This window comes from Brachycentrus maculatus, unplaced genomic scaffold (assembly GCF_059751285.1).
Source record: "Brachycentrus maculatus isolate JH-2025_06_01 unplaced genomic scaffold, ASM5975128v1 h1tg001092l, whole genome shotgun sequence".
In the NCBI taxonomy this organism is placed as follows: Eukaryota; Metazoa; Arthropoda; class Insecta; order Trichoptera; family Brachycentridae; genus Brachycentrus; species Brachycentrus maculatus.
This window is the reverse complement of record NW_028281797.1, coordinates 1-24,528: the sequence shown is the minus strand read 5'-3', so window position 1 is coordinate 24,528 and position 24,528 is coordinate 1.

Here is a 24,528-nt window from a genome sequence, read left to right as displayed (position 1 = left end):
CAGGTCTGAGCATCTCAAGCTTATCACCTACCATTTGGCTGGCTTCCAAATGCTAGGATGTTCAGACTTCCATCTTATTTTATATAAAAAGGAATGATCGTATAAATTTGAGACAGCTTTATTTTTAATAATTTATTTAATCTATCACATGACGTCAATATATTATTAAAAATCAGCTACGAAATGTGTACAATTTTACATCATTGTCTATTAAAGGAGAGGTGATCAAATATGCATTTTACATGGATGGAAGGATGTAAAATAATGTTGCCTAATTTTCTTCTTAAAAAGCAAATTTCTTGAATTTTCGGTGACACCTGTTTAACAGTGATTGTGTACCCCATGAGATTGTATTAAGCACTAGTTTTAATAAGCATTAATTTGAATACATAATCCTCGATCACGAGACGCGTGGGTAGCTACCCTTAGAGCTGACACTTCTGAGTTAAGTGTGTAGTGGCTCAGGGGATGATTAATATTGAGTTGAGCCACTTGACACCTCAATTTTCCCGTAGACCATTATTGCGTTAACGAGCTTTATCTATTTTGAAATATCGAATGTTAAACGCAGAATTAAAGCAATGCGCCAAAATTAAATGGGAAAACTTATTGCCAAAGTAATTTAATAATAAACTATCGATCCGAGTTATTTTAAACTGAGGGTGAATTTGAATAAAATACTTAGGAATTTTTAAATTTCTAATAATATCTTCTGGGTAGATACGATAATTTTTTGTCACATTGATTTACCCACTAATTAAAAAAAACATGGTTCATCTGTATTAAGATACATTCAATTTTAATTTAAAAAATGGTTACGATTTTCTCTAACACTCTGAATTATTGTAAATTGCAAACGAGAAAAACTCGATAAAATTTATTTATTCAAATATATTCGTACGTCTTATATGAATTATTCAATAGATTTATATTATCCACTCACACTTCGTGATGGAATTGCATTTTAATATATTATTAGATTAAAACCAATATTTTTAGCTTTTCCACTTTATTTTTATTTGACCAGCCACCGGGTTTCGTCGTTACCGTAACGACGAAACCCGGTCGCTGGTCAAATAAAAATAAAGTTGAAAAACTAAATTTATTGGTTTTAATCTAATAATATATGAATTATTTTGTTAAAAAATATAAATTATGTTTTATTCGATCTAAAAGTATCAATCGTAATGGTGATTTCAGAAATTCGTTAAGTTGAAATTACACGGAAGTTGTTTATTTTTATAATATTTTTCATACATATTTTAAGTACCTATGTAATCTCTATACAAAAATACTGGATAAAATCCACGAGAGATCGTTATCAAGTTTAATTATTGATAACTCAACAGAGGTAAAATAAACTTATTGGGAATACAATATATATAAATCTTAGGTAATGACAAGAAATACGATGTGGCTAGTTTCAGAGATCACTTCACACAATGTGTTACATTCACCGTTCAACCCACAAATGAACTTTCATTCTTCTCAATACGTGTATTAAGAATTTTTATTGAGATATTCAAATTCAAATTCCCTTACGAAGAAAACCCTTTCACAAGTCACAAAAATGCATATATCATACTATAACAAAATTTGTGTTTGATTATATATTTAAAAATATCTCATTCTAACCCTTATGTGCTATCAATTGTACATAGGGCACTGAATCGCATCAGCGCAGTGTCATCTTGGTCGAAAATTATTTGAAGGCAAGGTGATATGTCATGCGCTTCAGATGCCAATCCAGAGTGATAATAAACAAAAATAATGGTAAAAAAAGCCCAAATATTTATTTTGACCCCTCGTGGGAATCGAACCCGGATCTTGCAGTATGGTATCCAAACATGCGAATTTCTTTGTTTTGAAGGCTGACAAAATCAAAATTTGCTTTGTTTATGATTCACCATTACCAAAGTTTGTCGATTCCTGGATAGCAAATTTCAAACATCACCGAATTTACCGCAAAGGCAGGTAAATTCATTATTTGAGCTCTTCACGAGCGTCTCTGCCAACCGCGTCTTCAGAGTACAATACGATTTCACGTTAGAAAACGTCGCCTCGGCGAGCCCCAAACTCTAGCGCAATATAATAAATATAAAATAAAACAGTGTTCTACAATCTACAACCCTCGTTCAACGATTGTCCCCGGCACCCTCCCTCCAGTAATTGGTCACACTAGCCCAGGTGTTGAATCGCGAATCATGAACTCCTCCGACTTCTCACTTGTTAACTATGTAGGTACCGTGAACCAAATAATATGAAAATGTTTTATTGGGTTCGATTATTTCCGCTTTGTGTGGTATGTGGAGTGTTAAGGAGAGTTATTTTTCTTGTATTTTTCACAAGGGGGCATATTTTACCACTACCCAAGTTGTACGAATTTTTAACAATAATAATAAAGATTTTTTTCCTTCTTTCATTAGAAAACCAACATCTTTTCTCATCTCTTTTTATTATTGATCAATTGACATATTTATTTTGACATATTTCTTTTTTTTAAATTAAATTGAATGTTAATTTTTTTATTACAATTACATGTTTTTTTCAATTACATTAATTTATGTTTGCGCTTATTTATTGACCCATTCCGGTCTTTCTTTAGATTTTAAGCTTTCATTTGATTTTGATAATACATCACTTAACAAACATTTCATTGTGAAAAATAAATTAAACTCTCCAACAATGAATAATTTTTTCATAAAAATATATTTAATTGTAAATGAAAACATTCGTTTTTTGCCACTTGAGTCATATTTATTTTAACGACTAGTTTCAGAAGCTACAGATGCTTCCATGTCCATATAAGCAGTTTATATTCAAACCCGAAGATGGAAGCATCTGAAGCTTCCAAAACTAGTCGTTACAATAAATATAACTCAGGTGGTAAAAAAAACAAGTGTTTTCATTTACAATTTCATCACTGAAGGCCATAGCAGTAAATAAAATAAACATATTTATTTTATATATTTCATATATATGTAGTAGTTTCCGACCAAAAATTAAGAAATTCTCAACTGTCACAACGCAAACGAATGTTTTCTTGCATTTAAATACTCAAACGAGTTAATGGTCACCGTAGTCATTTTTATCAAATATATAAATTACAAGATCTTGGTACCATTTAATTAATATTTGATAGTCTCAAAATTTCGATGTTTTACAAAAATGACTACGGTAATCATTAAAAACTAGTTAGAGTAAATTAATGTAGGTAACCATTCGTTTGCATTGTGACAGTTTAAGAATTTTTACATGCCTTAACAAAACCGACCATCAAAAGTTCAATATCCGTTGTATCACATAAAATATTTTCAATAAAAATAAGCCTATAATTTATATTTGAAGCACTCACATTATGATTTTCAATTTAATATTTAAAATGTAACTTAAAATGTGTTAAAATCACTATAAATATTTTATTATAACTTAATTATAATGTCTACCGGTTTCGAAGCTAACCGCTTAATAATGAAGCTGTTAGCTTCGAAACCGGTGGACATTATAATTAAGTTAAAATAAAATATTTATAAAGATTTAAAACAAAGTTTTGGAAAATTTGACATTGTTTTATCCTTGCATTTTCTTACGTTCTTCTAATTTTAACGGAGTCTCGCTCAATCGACCCACTAGATTTATGGTGAACACACAAGAACCCTTTACCGATCCCTATAAATAAGAGAATATATTGATTTAGATGATTCCGGGCGACGGAGTCATGGGAGCACTGATAGGGTTAAAAGATTGTTCAGTTTTTACACCCTTAGAAATTGACACACCCTTAGAGACCGTGCGCACGATCATGTTTAGAATTAATTGACAACAAGTTTTCGCCTCAAATGATATCAGTAAAATAAATAATAGTGACAGGTTTTTACAAGTCTCAATCCCAGTCAGTTAATGTAACAGAACAAGTAGTTATCAGCGCAGTTTCTGTAAGTTGTTGGCAAAGTAACTATGACTTAGCGAGGAGGCAAAATCACTCAGATCTATCTGTTGCTATTGTCTTGGGTTGTTTTTCTTCATACTTTTGTTAATATGGTTTTTTGCATTTGTACTTTTACATAAACTACTTTAATTATACTCATTTACAATTCGAATCTATAAATATTGTAATGGATAAGTATTATGACATGGAAAAACTATTACTTTTACTTCATTTATTACATTTTTAATTGTTGAAAACAAAAAATAATAAGTGACCGGGTCAGGAGTCGAAATAAAAAGTAGTATAGCGGTAGAGTAGTATATGATCGTTAGTTATTTTAGTTTTTGGTTATTTCTGTAAAAAAAAAACCTAACATTGCTTATAATGAATGTATGTATTGCAGTGAAGTGAAACATGGAGTTAGCAAAAGATGGATGAAAATAGACTGAATGCAGTCGAAATGCGATCTCTCAGAAGAATGTGCGACAAAACGATGCATGATAGATATTTGAATAGTGAAATAAGGAAGGAATGCAAAGCTGAGATAGGCATTATCGATAAAATTAAGAAAGGTGTGTTGAGATGGTTTAGACATGTAGAACGAATGAGTGAGGAAAGAACGGTAAAACAAATTTATGAATTTTTTGAAATTTGCGAATGTAATTGGAAAAAGGAGCAGAGGAAGACCGAAAAAAACATGACACTATCAGGTATACCAAATACTTGAAAGTTGTCATGTTAGGAGTCGTAACAATCGGCGGGTATATATGAGGAGATGCATGAACGTGGAAGAGGCGAAGAATGTTTACAAAGACAGAGTGGTGTGGCGTTCTATTCTCTCTTCCTACCCCTGTGATAGTTAGTTACTTAGTTGGTTAGTTAGTTATGTATTGCAGACTGTTGGAATCTTATTTCTAAGGGTATTCGTTAGAGTTCTTGTATCAAAAGACTCATTTTGGTGGCACAGAACGATAAAAGTGTCGCCTGAAATATTGGTCATGCACGATAGCACTTACTGTTCAAGTTTAAGGGCGGCCGAAAACAACAAGATTCCCGAAAAGATAAGATTCTTTATGTGATATTGAATTTTATTCATGCTCCTTGGAAAATTTTCCGATATTGCTGTCCTCGTCATTCACAGATTGTTTTATTGGAGAGTGAAAGGGCTGATCATGTGAACAATAAAATTGGTAAATGTAATCTCGAATTGAGGTAAATTTGATGGAGTTCTTTTTTGTTTGCTTTGGCAACCATGAAGATAACGTTATTTTATTGTTTGTTTTATTTGATGACATAATTTTTTAGAAAACCATTTACGATGTCACAAAAATTGAGCTATTTTTAGATTTGTTTGTATACATTGTTTGAAATGTCAGAATATCCAAAAAGATTATTTTTTTAAACTGGTGAAATCGCTAAATAAGTAAACAAATAAATCTCTTTACACGAGTAATTCGCGTTTTGACTTATTGTTTTTTTTTAGAATAAAACATGTATATACATACATGTATATACATACATATATATATATATATATATATATATATATATATATATATATATATATATATATATATATATATATATATATATATATATACATTTTTTTTTTCTATCTGACGTCTTTTGTTTTATTCAGTGCGACGCATGCGACATCTGGTGGTAGAACTGTTTAACCTAACTAACTTGTGTATTGCGCCACAACCAAAAGGAAACCCAACTCAACCCACAGAAATTGAAATATGTCACACTCAAATGAAAATTTGTGACACCGAAAAAGCATTCAAGTTTTTACCGAAAAAAAGTAAACGCCCATTCATATAGAAATTATGGTACTTTATTCCGAACCCGAAAGACTGCAATAAATTACCCGTGTAATTAGCCAATAACTGTTTTATTCCTAAGAGAAAAATACAATCAAATCTGATAACCTTTTCAGTGCTATACAAAAGCGAACAAATAATACTACTTGAATTTTTATTCCACCTAATAAAACACATTAAAACGTCATAAATAAAATGTTTCCCAAATCCCCGACAAGAATGAAATCTACATAAAAATACCAGATAGGAATAAAAGGACAATCCAAACAGGAATACGAAAAAAAATCTGTCGTTTTCGACCCCATTTTATCGAATCTATATTTCGGGTAAACGGGCATTTTATGGTGTATAATTTCACGGTAATTTTGGCAACCCGGGGAATCGAAGGGGCATCCTTTTGTCAAGTGTTTTTGCTTGTGAAGTGTGACTATTGTGCCGATAGGTTATTTTGTAGGTTTTTCACCAGGTGGTATGTTTTTTAGCATTCTGGATTTATTATATAAGTTTTAAGGTGGAAAAAATCCCTTTTTATGTAACCCATTATTATTACATTCATTGCTAAATATTGGAATATTTCATGATAATAAACGACGCTGGCACGCTTTTACTCAATTATGATTGTTCACATTTTATCCTGTTTTTATCTTGTGTTTTTACTGCATTTTTAAACCTTTAAATCTGTATCCTGTGCTTCCAAAAATAAATTCCATTAATTTTCATATACATTAACATTTTTGTAATTAAAGTATCTAAAAATCTTAATAAGAAAATCAAGATGGAAATATTATAAAATCAGAGATCTTATTAATTCGAGTTTACGATCCTAAATTGATATTATTTATTTTTCGACTTATTTTCTTCCTCCATTTCCTTTTCTTTATAGCAATAACGAAATATTTACTCTTTCACAATAGTAAATATGAAAATATCAAGATATATCGGACATTTTTAGCCGCTACGCAAGAAAATATAAATCAGAGCACTATAATTTATTTTTTTTAATTTAAATTTTACAAAATATTTTTCAACAAAACACGTGTCATAATGGATTTTTGAAAAAATAGTGGTGTTGACATAATAAAATTCAAATTAAAAATGGATAGATTGTACCACAATGTGACTTCCGAATCAATTAATGAAACTTTACTCTCTCTTTAAGTGAAAAAAAACATTTACTTAAAATATTAACTATCTTCAAATAATTTTTTATACATTTTTCAAATGTTTCCAAAGTATGTACAACCTTAACGGATCCGATCCTGATGCTAGATGTTACAAATTTGGCCAGGCAATTTGACGCTTTATCCAAAGGAAAGCTGATTTTCGGCAGTTGAACTTTTATTATTTCTTCATTCAAGAATAACCAAAGTACATAATACGTAAAATCACATCGAAGCGTCCTCAGGTACTATTTTACGAAAACGGAGTACTTGTATTGTACAACAAAAATATTAGATTTTTATATAAATAAAAATCCGGAGCATGGACGGTTTTCATTAACTTGTCTTCATATAAAGGGATAGTAATTTTATCTTCCTTTTTACAATTATGGTACGTATTGGGGTCAAAGAAGACAGATATTTATTTAATTATTACATTTTTATTAGGAAATGGAAAATCACAAATTAAGTGCTTGAAATATAAAATATATTTAAGGGGTTTATCAATTCGCATTGTCTCTCTTTTTTTTACTGCTGTGATGTGTAAATACGACAGTGAATTACTATATATTCAGAATTAATGATTCAACATCAGTAGGCGCACGCACCTTTTTATACTACCGATATAAACATTTTTATTCATTTATCATGCCTAGCAATTACACCCCCCATTTAAAATTAACATATTCCACCGAAGGGATGATTTGGCGAATTAAAATAACTGCCAAATTGTATAATCATCGTTTTTAATTATTTGAATTTTCAGCGAATTTGCATTAAAAGGTAGCTAACCCATGCTTCTGAAATTGAATAATATTAAATGAGGATTATTAAAAAAAAAAAAAACAAAGTCTGCTATGCAAATATATATAATACTTGAGTAATAAAATTATATCTTCATACATTTGATGCTGATAACCAATGATGTTTTTTTTTTGGAGGATTTCTGACTTGAAGAGAATAGTGTAAATATTAAAAATACAACAATTGAACAAGACTTTCTTGAGTATGGTGAATCTGGAGGAACAAAGTAATTATAATTTTGAATATGTGAAATAATTGCATTTATTTTCTTCTTATTAATTGCTTTTACATACCTAGTAGATCATACCTCATACAAAAATAAGTAAAACGTTTTATTTCATTTTTATTCTTCTCCTAGCACTTATCTAAAAACGCTTAATAACAATATCACGATGGATATTGATCTGTTCCATGTCTCTTAAGGGGGTATTCTGACACGGGATTCTTCTGACGTTAAATAAAAAATTCTTTCATTGTAATTTGTGTTATTAATAAATACTTCTTAAATGCAAGTTTGTCATGAATATATTAATTATTGAATAAATTGAATAAAATTTAATTTTATTGAATTTACATTAAATAGTGTATAGGGCTTTGCATTGTTTATAAGCAGTGTTGTCTTGTACGCTAAATATATGAAGCACCATTTCTCCGGGTACCCTTGCGTTTCGGGTACCAGCCCAGGGTAATAAATTAAATATTCGAGTAAGAAATCGCTTATATTTCTTAAGACCCCCTATGAATCGAACCCGCGACCTCTAGCATGGTGGCCAAACTTTCTAACCACCAAACTACGAAGGCGGATAATTCTTTATTTTTATCTGGTGGGTATAAACTTTTGTCCGCTAGTGTATCTTCCAGAATATCAAGTCTTCTATAGCCAACTACGTACTATCCCCATCACAACTAAGTGCAGTTCCGTGTTATCTGTTCAGTTGTAATCCTTTGTATCACGGGAAGGTGCGAACTTATATTATGTAAACATAAATTTATGTGCCAATACAAAATATATTCACGATGCAACGAGGAATCAATTGGTTGCACTTTTAGACGTTTGATGATTCAATAAAACCGAGGTTTTTTCTTGATATTAATCATGATCCCTCAGACAAATGTGTCGCAAAACGATGTTTGATAGTTGTTCGGATGATAAAATAAGGAAATAATGCAAGGCTGAGATAAGTATTATCGATAAAATTAAGAAAGGTGTGTTGAGATGGTTTAGATTTATGGAACGTATGAGTGAGGAAAGAACGGTTAAACTAATTTATGAGGCGAATGTAGTTGGAAAAAAAGCAGAGTAAGACCTAAGAAAACTTGGCACAATCAGGTATGTCAACTTCTTGAAAGCTGCCGGGTTAGGAGTCGTAATAATCGTCGGGTATGTATGAGGAGATGCATGAATGTAGAAGAGGCGAAGAATGTTTGCAAAGACAGAGTGGTGTGGCGTTCGATTCTCTCTGCCTACCCCTGCGGAGAAGTGGCGTGATCGTTAGTTAATTAATTAGTTTTAACCATGAAATTTCTGAATCCAATCAGAACATCAGATTTCGTTTTTCTATAAATTGAAAACATAATTTAATTCTATCAATAAAAATGAGAAACCCCTTCAAATTTTTCTCCACCACATTCCTAAATAAAGTATGGAAACTTGTTGTTTCTATTCGAACCCATCCATGTAAATATAAAAAAATCTTGTTTTGTTATTTGATCAATCATGCATAAATTTTGCGATAAAAGATAAAAATAATTACTAAAAGTCCCTATCACTGTCAGCGGGGCATCTGAGTTAGTAATAAGTAGTGTGTACAATCTACCGCCATTATGTTACCATGGTCCTGGTATACTACGCAAAAACGTTTTAGGGATGGAAATCATATATGATAGTATAATGTATCCTTAAGAAGGGTACCTTTCTACGGACTGAAATTATAATAATGGATATGAATTAATGACTCAAGCATGAGTAGGTATTTTTCAGGAATAACACTGAGCTTTTACCGAGAGCGAATTAGCATGGGATCTCGCGAAGGTATTGTTGACTTACAATTCTACGAATTATTATACATTGTATAACGGAGGACTTTCGAAACCATTCAGGAATATTTTAAAACCGTTTTTACATTATTTAAATTCAATTCTGAAAGCAAGTACTACCTTTCAATTAAAGCAATTAAAATCGTATAATTTAATGGAAACGAAATATTTCAGTAGGATAATATTATTCAGCATGACTATGAAGAATAAATATTGCGGAAAAAAAAATTCTGAGTATACTCTCTGCTTTATCGAGATTAAGTGAAAAAAAGCTTGAAACGACGCTCTCTTTATTTTTAATAAAATAATCATATTATTTTTCTCCATCAAATCCATCTACTTCATGTGATAACTAACTGTCAAGTTGACAGTGTAGCCTAAGATAAAATCCTTTCAGACTTTTTGCTTCGCCTAACTTCTTCTATTTTTTTTATATCAATTAAACTGTCCAAATCATCTAACCAATCTTACGAGTTTTTGATAACGAAGAAACCCAGTCTCTGTAATAAAATTATTTGAAAACTTTTAAAATTATTGTGTCATTCTGAATCAAAATAAGATTTTATATTTGAAACAAAACAAACTTACTTTTATTTTATTTCAATTTACTACTATCATCCTGTCATCTTTTAGTTTTATTTAATGAATAAAGGTTATAAGATATGCTTTTAAGTCACAAATCACCAAAAATATTTTAAAAACGAATAATAACATTTATTTTTTACGTCTTATAGCTCAATGTTAAACATCTTATAATATCTTAGTTTAAAAATACCAATACATAACTATTTTTCATCGTTCATATTTTTCTTGTTTCTTTTTAGATAATAAAAATCAAAATAAATAATTATAAAAATTAAGGTAATTTATAAAACGTCATTTTTTAAAGTATCGTCTCAAGGGCGCTTTAGATTTTTTTATTTACTCTACACGAACTTAATTAAATTCTAAATTTTCGATGTAAATACTAATCGAAAAGTATTAAATAAATTACACTCCACAGAAAAAGAGGAATAAAATATATATTGCTTGAAGGAAAAAGGCTTTGATTTATAATTTAATCCATGATACGAATTTTCCAAAACAAAAAAAAGATCCTTTCAAATTACTTAATTTTGTGAGTACTTCAATTTTGAAAAATTTTACTGATTTTCTTTTAAAAGAAATATGTCATTCACTTACAACATTTTGAGTGTGTCCAAATACTAATCTGGATTATCTCCAACGAGGAAAGTTAGTAAATTAACTGGTCAAATTAAAAGGTAAAATAAAATGTTTCCAAGCGTTTCTCAAGTATATGAATATAATCCAGGATTCGGACCTCACATACAAATGAAAGAGTCTCTGCTTAAAAAAAGCTTTCTTCATCCCACCAAAGATGGTTTTAGTGAACTCGCGCATCGTAAAATTCAAGTCAATTCAAGATATATGTTTTGAGTTTGATCAATGTATCTAGAAGTTTTAAGAATTTGAGTAGTGTGGTTGTCAATCTTGGGTAGAAGTGATGAATGTTACACGCGTGTAAAGTGATTTAACCAGCTCTGTTAATGCCCAGATTTCCATATTCTTTCTTCTTCATTTATGTTGAGATGTTAAATCTCTTTAGAACATTTTGAGTGTGTTCAAATACTTGTTCACAAATCTGGATTATCTCCAATTTACGAGTTATTTTTTATAAAAGAAAAATAACTCGTATAACCGGAGATTATCCATACGTGTGGACAAGTATTTGGACATACTCAATATGTTGTAAATATTATTCACTGTTATAATAACAAATAAACCATTATTTTTCTCTATTTACGTACATTATATTCATACTATAATTGCCGTATATTAAAACTCCATATTGCCATACGTCATGTCGCATTATATTTGAAGTACAAGCCTGAAATCTTCCCTTTTCATACGACCTGTAATTGGGTATTATGGCTACCCCTGGCCGTATTCGGGCAAAGTCCAAATAAAAGTGTTATTTTCCCCGCTTTTCAACGCATAAATTGAAAGTATAACTTTTTCACGAAAGATATAAAATCGTTGCCAAGAAATATATATACAGATTCAAATAGTTGTGTATTTTTTCACTATAGTGTGCTTTAAAATGAATGAAACATAATTGCGAAGTAACATACAAATTTGCCAAATACATACTCAATAAAATACTCAATAAAGATTATTCATAACGTTTTTAATGAAATTAAAAAAAAAATCGTTGAATTTCATTTATTTTGTGAGAAATATAAACGTTTTTGCCTATAAACATACATTTATAAATTCAAATGCATGGTCATTTTTTTGACCCACCGAGCCATCTTGTCTTGTGTGGATTTATTTAAAACAAGCTGAGCAAGCGTCTTGTCGGTGGAGTTCTTTTTACATACCTTTTATCATTATTTTTTACGTATTTTAACATAAAACAAACAAAAAAGAAAAGGAAATACAAACTATGTAGTTACAAAATGAAGTACTATAAAAATCCATCCATAAAGAGTGATTTAGCTACATGATTTGTTTTGTTGGAAAATCAATGAAAATTCTTCAGAAATGTTAATAAAAAACCTTTATAAAAAATTCACGCAGAGTCAAATGGTCAGCACGCTCGGCTATCGTACTGGAGGTCGCAGGTTCGATTCCCAGGGTGGGAGGTAAAATAAATGTAAGTGATTTTTCACACATTCAATAAATGAATATTTATTCAATATAACCCTAGACTGATACCTGAAGCGGAGAGCTAATCACCTTTCCTTCATGTGTAAACGATCAAGATAACACTGCGCTTATATGATGCACCATCGAGTGCCAATAAGGGTTTGAAAATAGAACTGTATAAGATAGAAAATATACTGTATTCGAGAATCTGTAAAATAATTAAAATGGTTATTTTTTATAATTTATATTTAAAGCACTAACTTTGTGATTTTAAATTTTATAATTAAAATGTAACTTTGTTTTAAAATCACAATGAATTTATAGAGATTTTAAAACAAAGCTACATTTTATTTATAAATGGTTATTTTTTATTTAAAAAATGTTTGAATGCCCCTGTAGCCGCTATTTGCCGCTGTCACAATTCATTATAATATCACTATCATTTTCCGCCATGACCGGTTTCCCATTGTTGGAGTTAACAGATTGTGATTGATACCGAAGGGTTGCCAGTACTACCTACATATTATATTTATCTTACATCATCTCTAACTACCGTTCCATTTAGGTCTACACATATAACGGATCTATTGTAATCTATTCAACTTGTTATAATAATACTGTACCGCTTCTTAGATAAAAAAAGACGTATTATTTATTTAGTTCGCTGATTATGATTGTATCAAAAACATTTATTGTCTTCGCTCTTATCTTAAAAACCTATCAGCGGAAGCTAAACTGGCAGTGCACAACGGAGTCCTGGTTCCAACTCTAATGTATGGAAGTGAAACATGGAGTTGGCAAAAGAAGGATGAAAGTAGACTGAAATGCGATCTCTCAGAAGAATGTGCGACAAAACGATGTATGATAGATGTACGAATAGTGAAATAAGGAAGGAATGCAAAGCTGAGATAAGCATTATCGATAAAATTAAGAAAGGTGTGTTGAGATGGTTTGGACATGTAGAACGAATGAGTGAGGAAAGAACGGTAAAACAAATTTATGAGGCGAATGTTAGCGGGAAAAGAAGCAGAGGAAGACCGAGAAAAACATGGCGCGATCAGGTATGCCAAATACTTGAAAGTGGTCAGGTTAGGAGTCGTAACAATCGGCGGGTATGTATGAGGAGATGCATGAACGTGGAAGAGGCGAAGAATGTTTGCAAGGACAGAGTGGTGTGGCGCTCTATTCTCTCTGCCTACCTCTGCGGGGAAGCGGCGTGATGGTTAGTTAGTTAGTTAGTTAGTTACAAACAATATTCAGAATTCAGAATCACAAAAAATGGGATAAATTCTCTGTAGAACAATGTGAAATAATTATTGTATTAATTAATTCGTCAGCCACTTTAATTCAACTAACTAACCAAGTATCTAAAAAACCATCACATCGCTTCCCCTCAGGGTTAGGCAGAGAGAATAGAACGCCACACCGCTCTGTATTTGCAAACATTATTCGCTTCTTCCATTTTCATGCATCTCCTTATACATGCCCGCCGATTATTTCGACTCTTTAGCTGACCGCTTTCAAGTATTTCACATACCTGATAGTGCCACGTTTTTCTCGGTTTTCGTCTGCTCTTTTTTTCAATTGCAGTCGACTCATATTTTTTTACCGTTCTTTCCTCACTTATTTGTTCCACATGTTCAAACCATCTTAACACAACTTTGAGCCGTACATATTTCTTCGTCAGAACGATTACCAGCGTGCAAACAGCACTAAATACCATATTCAAAGCACTTTTTGTGCACTTATACCTACATACAATATAATACTAATCACATGCGTTGTTTGGCTGTCCGAATCACTCATTGGTGTTAAGTTTTGCTGCATATATTGCTAAACGATATGTGTCGCCTACTTTCAAAATCCGCCAGATCCATGTACGTCGATTTTACAAAAAATGCAAAATTCTCCGGTTAACATTTATGTTTCAAAGATTTGTCTATCTTTAGATAAAATATTATGAAATAAAGAATTTTCCTATTTTTTGTATTTTTTTCAGTATTTAAAAAAATACACGAGACACAAACCGATAATGACGTCATCTTAATTTTAGACCTATCCCCGCTCTCTGATTGACCGATATGGGTCAGAAAGCTGAAAGTTCCATGAATGGTATAGCGGAATTTGAAATACAACGCTGTTTTTAAATATTTTTAGCAGGGTTTTTAAGTATACAAAGATTTCAAACGATAAAACCCACAATTGGCATTCCGAGAGAGTATTTATTTTTAAATCTTATAAAATTGAATCTGGCGGATTTTGAAAGTAGGCGACACGTATCGCTCACTCCTTTCAAGAACGTCATAAATCAAAAAACTTGATTTTTCAGGAGATCGTTTTTAGAGTTTAAGAATATAATAAAATGTATTAAAAATAAATATCAAGCCACTCATTGAACTTTTTACTGTGCAACAGATCTTTTTAGGTAAAACCTGAAGGTTTTTAACCATTCGAAAAATGTTTAGTATATTTAAAAAAATAATTAAACAATACCCTTTCTTCAAAATGCAAAAACAACACATTCCGCCCTGTAGCGGGTAAATATTAAGTTAAAAATATGCCTCTTTTGCTGGGATAAAGTACATTTTCTGGGTATTTTGAAAATATGCACAAGTGAAAAATCACGATTTTTAATTTATGACGTTCTTGAAAGGAGTGAGCGATATATGTACATAGGGTTATCCCATTTATTTTCATTTAAGTATAATAATTTTAATCAAAATATCATTGTTTCTACTAAAGCGGCAAAAACTTGTAAGATATTGACGTCATTTGGATCACTAATGAATTGCTACAACTGTTTCCGTGAATTCGATTTATTCATGAGCCGACTAATATATCAAATCGAACGAAGATGGATGGAATCGTAACTGGTTAACGTTTCATCTACATACTTTACGGGTAGTTATGTGAGTAATAAATACTTGGCACGATCAGATCAATCAGAACATATAATCTGGTGGTGTCAAAATTCAGCGTAATCATGTATGACTAGATGTATGGATGAGAAGGAAGCGAGGAGTGTATATCAGGACAGAAGAGTGCGGCGTTCCATCCTCTCTGCCTAGCCTCGCGGGGAAATGGCGTGATGGTTGTAGTAGTAGTAGTCGTAGGTCTTTTATACTTGTGCATTTTTTTTAAGAAAGGTATTTTTTCCTAAGAAACATGCTTTCGTAAAAGCTGTAAAAAGGAAGAGTTGTAAAAGTACCATATGGATTAATGTATATTAGGGACTTAAAGCTTATAAAATAAAGTGCATGTTCCTTTAACAAAACTAAAAAAAAAACTTAAAAGAAGATAAAAATGTCATTTAAATAAAAAAAAACTATTTATTTTAACCCCGGCATGCTTTTATTTCCAAAATGGCCGAAGTTTTATTGAATTCTCGTTTCATTTTAATTATGTGAGACCCCTTAGACGTTTTTTTGGACGTGAAGGGTTTGAAATTAACATATTTAGGAATAATACAACCTTCGAACTTCGTAATAAAATACTACGAGTTCTTCCGGAGAACAAGCTAAGTTAATTTTTATGTAAATTTTCGGTAAAAATCATCCACATGACTGGTCCGCTGAGCGAGTACTTTCTTTAGATACCAACTACTATTATTATCTATTATTTAGATACAATCTACTATTATTTAATATGATTTTTATGGATCTAAAGTGAATCGACAAAATATTAAAATATAAATCAATTAAATAAACCTCTCAGAGGTACGCGTAACACGCTTCTTTTTCATTTGCAAAAAATTAAATCTTTCAAAAAATTCTGCAAAGACACATGCGCATGCACAATTGTATTAACACTTACTTAATTTGACAGGCGCCGTCACGTATTTCGGGTTCGATTTCCACCAATTGCAAAATGAATTTATTTTTTTTTTTTTACAATTGGTCTGGGTGTCTGTGACGTATTTTTCACATTTACCTTCCCTATCCTTACTATCCTACCTGCAGACTAGCATCTAAAAAAGAAGCTTTATTAAAAAAAAACATGTTTTTTCTTAAATTTAAAGCATCTTATTTCACTCTATTTCAAATAAGTTGCAAATATCCTCTTTAAATAAAATATAACACTAAGTGTGTCTTAATTTGATATAAAACATCTTTCGTTATTTTTATATGAAAGAAGATGGAAGTTCTAGCATCCCAGAGCTTACGACCTGGCATTTGGCACACTAAAGCAACCACATATTATACACTAGGGTAACGTTTACCATTAACGTAGGGTAAATAATCCAGTGTCTGATTTAATGAATAAGCGAATAAGCATTTTTAAAATTAATAAAATACTTTCAAAATATTTACAAAAAACTTCTGGAAAGGTGAAAGGCCATCAATTAAAGGAAAAAGAAGCAGATAATCGGATATCGAATTATATAACGGATCTGGATAAAGTTACGTATAATATGTCATTACTCCAATATTAATGCTTAATATGAACGAGTTACATTTTTTTAATAAAAGGTCATTCATTTTTTACAATTTTTATGATTTGTAAAGGTCAGAGGATACTTTACAAATCATATTTCGAAACTAATTGGACATTCATAAAACACGAAACGTGATACACATTGCACGGTATTAATTATTCAAATTTATGGATTTATTTCACGTTTGAATTTACCAGTCAATGGGAGAAGTGCTCTCTCAATGTAGTTTTTATTACTTTTAATTTAAATTCTAAATATTTCAAAACTTTGACTAAAAGTTATTTCATTTATAAGTTAAAATATAAATACAACATTTTTATTTTGTTTAAATCCTTGGTTTGTTTAAATCTTTCTCCATATCTGAGATAAACAGTTCTTCATCTTTGTTTAACGTAGATGAAGAAGAAATAAAAATAACAATTACTTAAACATATATTTTTAGTGGAGAAACCCCGATTTTTAAACAAGGATTTTGACTATTGAATAAAAAGTATTGAATAAAATGTATTGAATAAAATGACTTGTCAATCATAATTTAAATTTTAAAAAAATGAAAACATATTTTCAGATGTCTCCTAGGATGTGAAATAATTCGGGAAGAATGTGAATGGAGGTGCCAATTGAGGCATAAATAAAAAATCCGAAATTTAAGTAGTGTGGTAATCAATCATGGGTAGAATGGTGAACATTACACGTGTATAAAGTGATCACTTAAACTACCCTATAACAGATTGTTATTCTTGTGAATACCCAAATATAAACTTATAACATCTGTACATCTGTTACTCGAAAAACGATGTTTGATAGATTTTAATCTGTTAGAATCATTTTTGAAATAAACGAATTGAATTTTTTTTTTCGGAATAGGTAAGTATTTTTTAAAGAAAAATATACAACTTATTATACATATAAATGTATAATGGCATAAAATCCAATACATGTATATTATCCACATTTTTCTTATTTTAGATCAAAACCGTGGTAGAAAGATAAGATATTTTTTCCTTCGTCCAAATTACAGCCATCAAAATACAAGGGTGTAATTTCCATAGCATTCATTTTCAATTATTAAGCTCCAGTGCTTTGAGCTTTCAATAAAGGGTCCGCTAATATCACCCTTAGTGGTAATTATTTGGTATTAGTCACTAGCTTTGAAAAGTAGCAGAGATGAATGTACCAAATGTAACGATGTGATAATAGGGTTTCATTTTCAGTAGATCAGTATCCTTTATTATAATATTAGCTGGATAAAATGCGCATGTCTCATCCACACGTACCAAGAAATACGGAAAATGAGTTTTTAGTAGGTTATAAGTTTATATTACGGTATTGTTTTCAATGTGGTATGGACACGTGGAATGAATTGATAGCGAGAGAATGACTAAGAAAGTGTATGTAGCGAATGTGATCGGGAGAATAGAACGAGGATGGCCGAATAAAACTTAGCTCGATCAGATCAATCAGAGCTTTAAATCTGGTGGTTTTAAAAGTCCGTTTAATTAAATGGCATATATGACTAGATGTATGGATATGAAGGAAGCAAGGAGTATGAAGCAAGAAACGCAGGGTCGGCCAAGAAGTTTTTTTTAATTAATATGAGTGAAAGTAATGTTTTGAGCACTAAAAATTGATGTACAGACAAGATCAGAGCTCTTTTATTTTTATTAATGACATAATATGTATAAACTACAAAGAAATGAAACGGATATCCAATTACTATCTAGTATTCAGTCCATCCGGTCACAGTTCTGTCGCCAGACATTTAGCGCTTCAGCTAAATGTCTTGCCAAATATACGGTAGTCGGTATCCATCCAATTCATAATCTCTGAAAACAGCAAACAAGTTATTAAAAAATAGAGACGTAACGTGTTTTTTTCTCTTTGAAATATGAAAACCTTTCAGATGCAGTACTCCATGTATTTATGATTGAACATGACGTATGTTCCGTGATGCTGATGTACATACTCCGAATTTGATTTTCACAGCGGTGTAGTTACAAAAACATCTTGTTTGTCATGAGATTACACTTTCCCATAATGCATCAATATGTGAAAGTATTGAATTAAAATTTGTAGAATTATTATACTAGCTAAATACTGATTTTCTTAATTTAATGATTTTTGGACACAACGACAAAATTTAAATGCCAATAAAGTTTTTCATTTTATTAGGCTGTATATCGTGAGTATTTCAACGTGTGTCAACGTTTCAGATAGTATCACAGCGCTTATTATTAAGTGCTGATAAACGTTTATACAATATTTTTACCCTTGATTCAGAACGAAAAATCTTCATTTTAGAAAAATGACATTTAAAAAAAAGCTTTTTTCACTTAATTATGTAAGAACTCATACAAAACAGGTTTTAAGTAAAAAAAATCATCGAAAAATTGAGAAATTTCCAACAATATTAAAGTCAAATCACATCGATTCAAAAGAATAAGTAAATAGCAGTGCGATTCATGGTAAAAGTTTCAGGAAGCTCTGTTTGAATCTCAAACAATTATTTTATATAAAAAAATATTTAATTCATTTACACCGAAATATTTTGGAGCTCCAATTTTTATCTCGATTATTATATGTTGGTTAATGGCTTTAAAAATATAATTGGAAAAAAATAAATAATATATTATAAAGAAAAAGAAAAATTAACAACAAGCGTTAACTTTGCTTTAATAAAATATGTTTGTTGATACATAGTGCATTACAGATTTTAAAAATAATCCGGGAAAGTCGGGTGGCTTCATCTCAATTTTAGTCCCTTTACAACGACGTATGTAGGGTTCACAACATTTTTATTAGTGCGCGTACATCATCCGCTACTATGTGATAAATCACTTAACATGACATCCAGATTCTGCGAGGTCATTACGCCATGTAATTTCTCCATTAACTCATTCTTTTCCAGCCTCTGATGCCTCTGCTACCATTTAGTAAGAATTATTACTTTTGCCATATTATGAGCTTTTCGAGATGTCGAGATAGCGCCGTTTATAAATTATAGATAACGTATTAAGGATATGATTTAAATGGATACCGGGAAATTCTTCAGTTTATTCGGAAAAAAAAGATATGAAGCTGAAAAAAAAGTTTCTTCTTTTTCTAACCCTTACCCGCACCCAATGGTGCATAGGGTACTGCATCGTATTATAGCAGTGATACCTTGATCGTTACTTACATGAAGGTAAGGTGATCACTCCTGAGCTTCTGGGACCAGTCCAGGGTAATATTAAATAATCATTAGAGAGTAAAATCACTAATATATTTATTTTCACCCCCCTGGAAATCGAACCCGGGACCTCCAGCGCGGTAGGTAAAACCGCTTACTATTAAACCACGGATGTAGACTTATAATATAGATTTATTTGTGAACAAAATGAACTATTTTTCTGAAAGAATATACTCAGAATGTTTTTTGAGAAGATATGGTTTTTATTTTTACAAATTTCATGAAAGATAAATATTATCTGATGATGTCAATAACGTAGGCCTCCATTTGAACCCATAGTCCTGCTCCGTAGTGTAGTAGATAATGAGTTTGGCTGTTGTGCTGTGAGTTCTGATACCAAGTGGGATAAAAATAAATTTATTTATTTTCTTTTTAATACAGAACTTTTATATTTCATCCTGAACTGGTTGGTACCTGAAGCGGTACCTGACCTTATCGTCATAATATGAATATTTTTTTATGTAAAATAGTGGAGTTATTCAATACAATCTACTATGCACCATTTCCTAATTATACGTTTTAAATTAAATATTGCTTTAATGGATTTTTTTACTATTATCCGAGACCAAATAACTAAAACGATGGTAAATCGAAAAAGTAAAACTAATAATATCAAATAAAGTATAAATATTTTAAACGTTTCAACGTAAATATTCAATTTAAAAGTTACAAGAATATGACCGTACGTAAACACATTTATTTATTTATCAATCTCTCCTTTCTCTTCGTACAGTTACTCTTTACAAAGTTTTATTTCTTTTCTCGGTCGCTTTGAGAGCTTAAAGCTTCTTTCTAAACTTTTATAATATTTTTTTCTGCGAAGTGCATTTATACGGCGAAAGGTATACGGTACTTAAAGTTCATAAATTTTCATGGCTTACGGCTTTTATTTCATAAAATTGGAATTCAATATGCTACCCCATAATGAAACGTAAATGTTTTTGTACTCGTATTAATGTAATGCAATTTTCTTCTTTTTCTTGCAAACTTTAATGTTGACTTCAATGTATGAAGATTGGTTATGTAAGGAAATTAAGTTACTAAACACAGAGCTTAATTGATGCATTTGAAATTCATAAGAATGTTTTTAATAGAATACAGTTATCACTTAAATCAGGTATTACGCCATGTAAATAACCATAATTTTATATATCCATCTCAGTAATTATCGTGATCCATGTCGAAGTGACTTATGCAGTTGCGATTCAATCAATAATATATCATAAACCCAATTGAATAGATTATGATATCAATTGAAATCTTAATGTTTAATTAGCTTAAAATTTCTTACTGTATTCTTACTGTAAAAATACGCGTTTTCCCGTCATGTGTATTCACTACATATCAATACGTAAATAAAAAAGCAATTAATAAAATTAACCAAAATAAAATAAGATTCGTAAAATATCGTGTAAATCAATTTTATTTTATGTCAAGTGTGGTATTTTTTTATGTACCTAGTTGTTGACTTCACGAAAAAAATAGCATAGGCACTCTCACAAAACGGCATCCATTCGATACCCGACAGCGACTTAGACGTGAGACAGAATTCTATTCCCTGCGTTTCTATATAACGAAGGTTGGTGAGATGGAAACGTTGATGGAGTTTCTCGTTTTCTAGAAATTCAATCTGGTGACAGATTAAATAACACCTTTTAATTTTGACCTATATATGTGCAATAAGCTGTATTGTTATAATTTATATTGAGTATGTCGATGTGATGTGACAACTTATGACCATACGATAAATAAATACTTATAAATGCCTAAAATCTGGGCCCAAAATACATATTATTTTTAAAAAATGTTTATTTTTTAAGTACCAATATATACTAGTTACAGAGGAGGATAGGTAAACAAGTCGTTCCCATAGTAAGAAACATAATTCTTCTATGTTTCCGAAATGTAAGGATTTTCGGTTAGATTAGTTGCAGTATATCGAACATAACAACTTGTAATCCCCCCAGTATAACGGCCACTAATTGGAAACATCTAAATTCTACTGACCTCTTCTATGTTACGTTTAAATTGCTTTCTCATTCTTATCTTACTTCAGCATATAATCTTTTTTTTTTTTTTTGAGTTTTCAACATAATATGAGTGAGCCAAATACTATGCATTATACATATGTACATGAATGCTTAATATACGAGTATATGCCTACCAGTGACAGGCACAGAGAATTAATAAGGGTTGGCAGTAAAAGTAGGTAGTAAGGTAAGCTAGGTACTGCTTTGTTAGGTAAGGTAGGTACTGGTTGCGTTTTTATATGTCACGCGGGTAAGTTAGGATAGGCACTGCTTTTCTTCCTATATGGAGTCCACGCACCTAGTACCTACATATGTAAGTAGGTTCTTACGTGAAGCAAACTAAAAGTAACAAAGTAATCGTTAAGAAAAAAGAGTAATACATAATTAAGTGCTTCATTTTGATGCTCTGGTAGGTACATTAATATCTTATTTATAATCTGTAAATATGATGTACGGTAGGTTTAAACTTATTACATTTATTTAAAATAAATGTAACTTTGGGCACAGTAATAAATGTGCTTTCAAATTATTATTAGCTAATAATTAAACTATTTTATAAGCTAATAATAAGCCAGATAAAATAATCAGAGCTAAGTTAATGCCGAATCAATAAATAAATTAATCATATTCACAATAGAAATCCTTCTGTTTCTTATCAAGATATTCCAAAGAATGAATACTATAAATCGTTTCTCAAAACTTTGTCAAAATTAAAAATCGTTCACGGTGGGTTTTTAAAATCAATCGAGCAATAAAAAACGCATACATCACGTTATTATAAGCCCAACAAAGCCTCCACTCCTGCGACACCCTACACCTGGCTTCCATCGCGAACAAAATGCGCAATCTGTTATTATGTTTGACAAATTCGTCTCTAAAAGCCCTGAAATACGTGTATTATGGTCATTTTACGGTGCTCGCTGGACCGAAGATGATTATGATAGCGAAACCGGTCGCGTGTTGAACGACATCTGTTTTCTATACCCTCATTCATCAATCCTCTCTGAAGGAGAAAAATATTAGAATTCAAGAAAGGATTTCTTATAGGGAGAAAAAGCGTATGAAAAGTTATATTTTATTTTGTGCGACGGGTGTCCTGATAAACGGAATCATGCCCATATATATATATATATATATATATATATATATATATATATATATATATATATATATATATATATATATATATATATATATATATATATATATATATATATATATATATATATATATATATATATATATATATATATATATATATATATATATATATATATATATATATATATATATATATATATATATATATATATATATATATATATATATATATATATATATATATATATATATATATATATATATATATATATATATATATATATATATATATATATATATATATATATATATATATATATATATATGTATATATATATATATATATATATATATATATATATATATATATATATATATATATATATATTATTATATATATATATATATATATATATATATATATATATATATATATATATATATATATATATATATATATATATATATATATATATATATATATATATATATATATATATATATATATATATATATATATATATATATATATATATATATATATATATATATATATATATATATATATATATATATATATATATATATATATATATATATATATATATATATATATATATATATATATATATATATATATATATATATATATATATATATATATATATATATATATATATATATATATATATATATATATATATATATATATATATATATATATATATATATATATATATATATATATATATATATATATATATATATATATATATATATATATATATATATATATATATATATATATATGTATATATATATATATATATATATATATATATATATATATATATATATATATATATATATATATATATATATATATATATATATATATATATATATATATATATATATATATATATATATAAATATATATATATATATATATATATATATATATATATATATATATATATATATATATATATATATATATATATATATATATATATATATATATATATATATATATATATATATATATATATATATATATATATAAATATGCCTCCGTGGTGAAATGGTTAGCGTACTAGAGGTCTCGGGTTCGATTCCCAGGCAGGGTTGAAAATAAACATTAGTGATTTTACACTATAATATTTTTTTTAAATTATTAAGCAGAGCGTGATCAGGTGATAACCCTAAAGACAGTAGTGATCACCTTGCCTTCACGTAAGTAACCATCAAGATAACACTGCGTTAATATGATGCAGCGCCCTTTACACCATTGAGTACAGATAAGGTTTTACTCCTTGCTTCATGTCCATA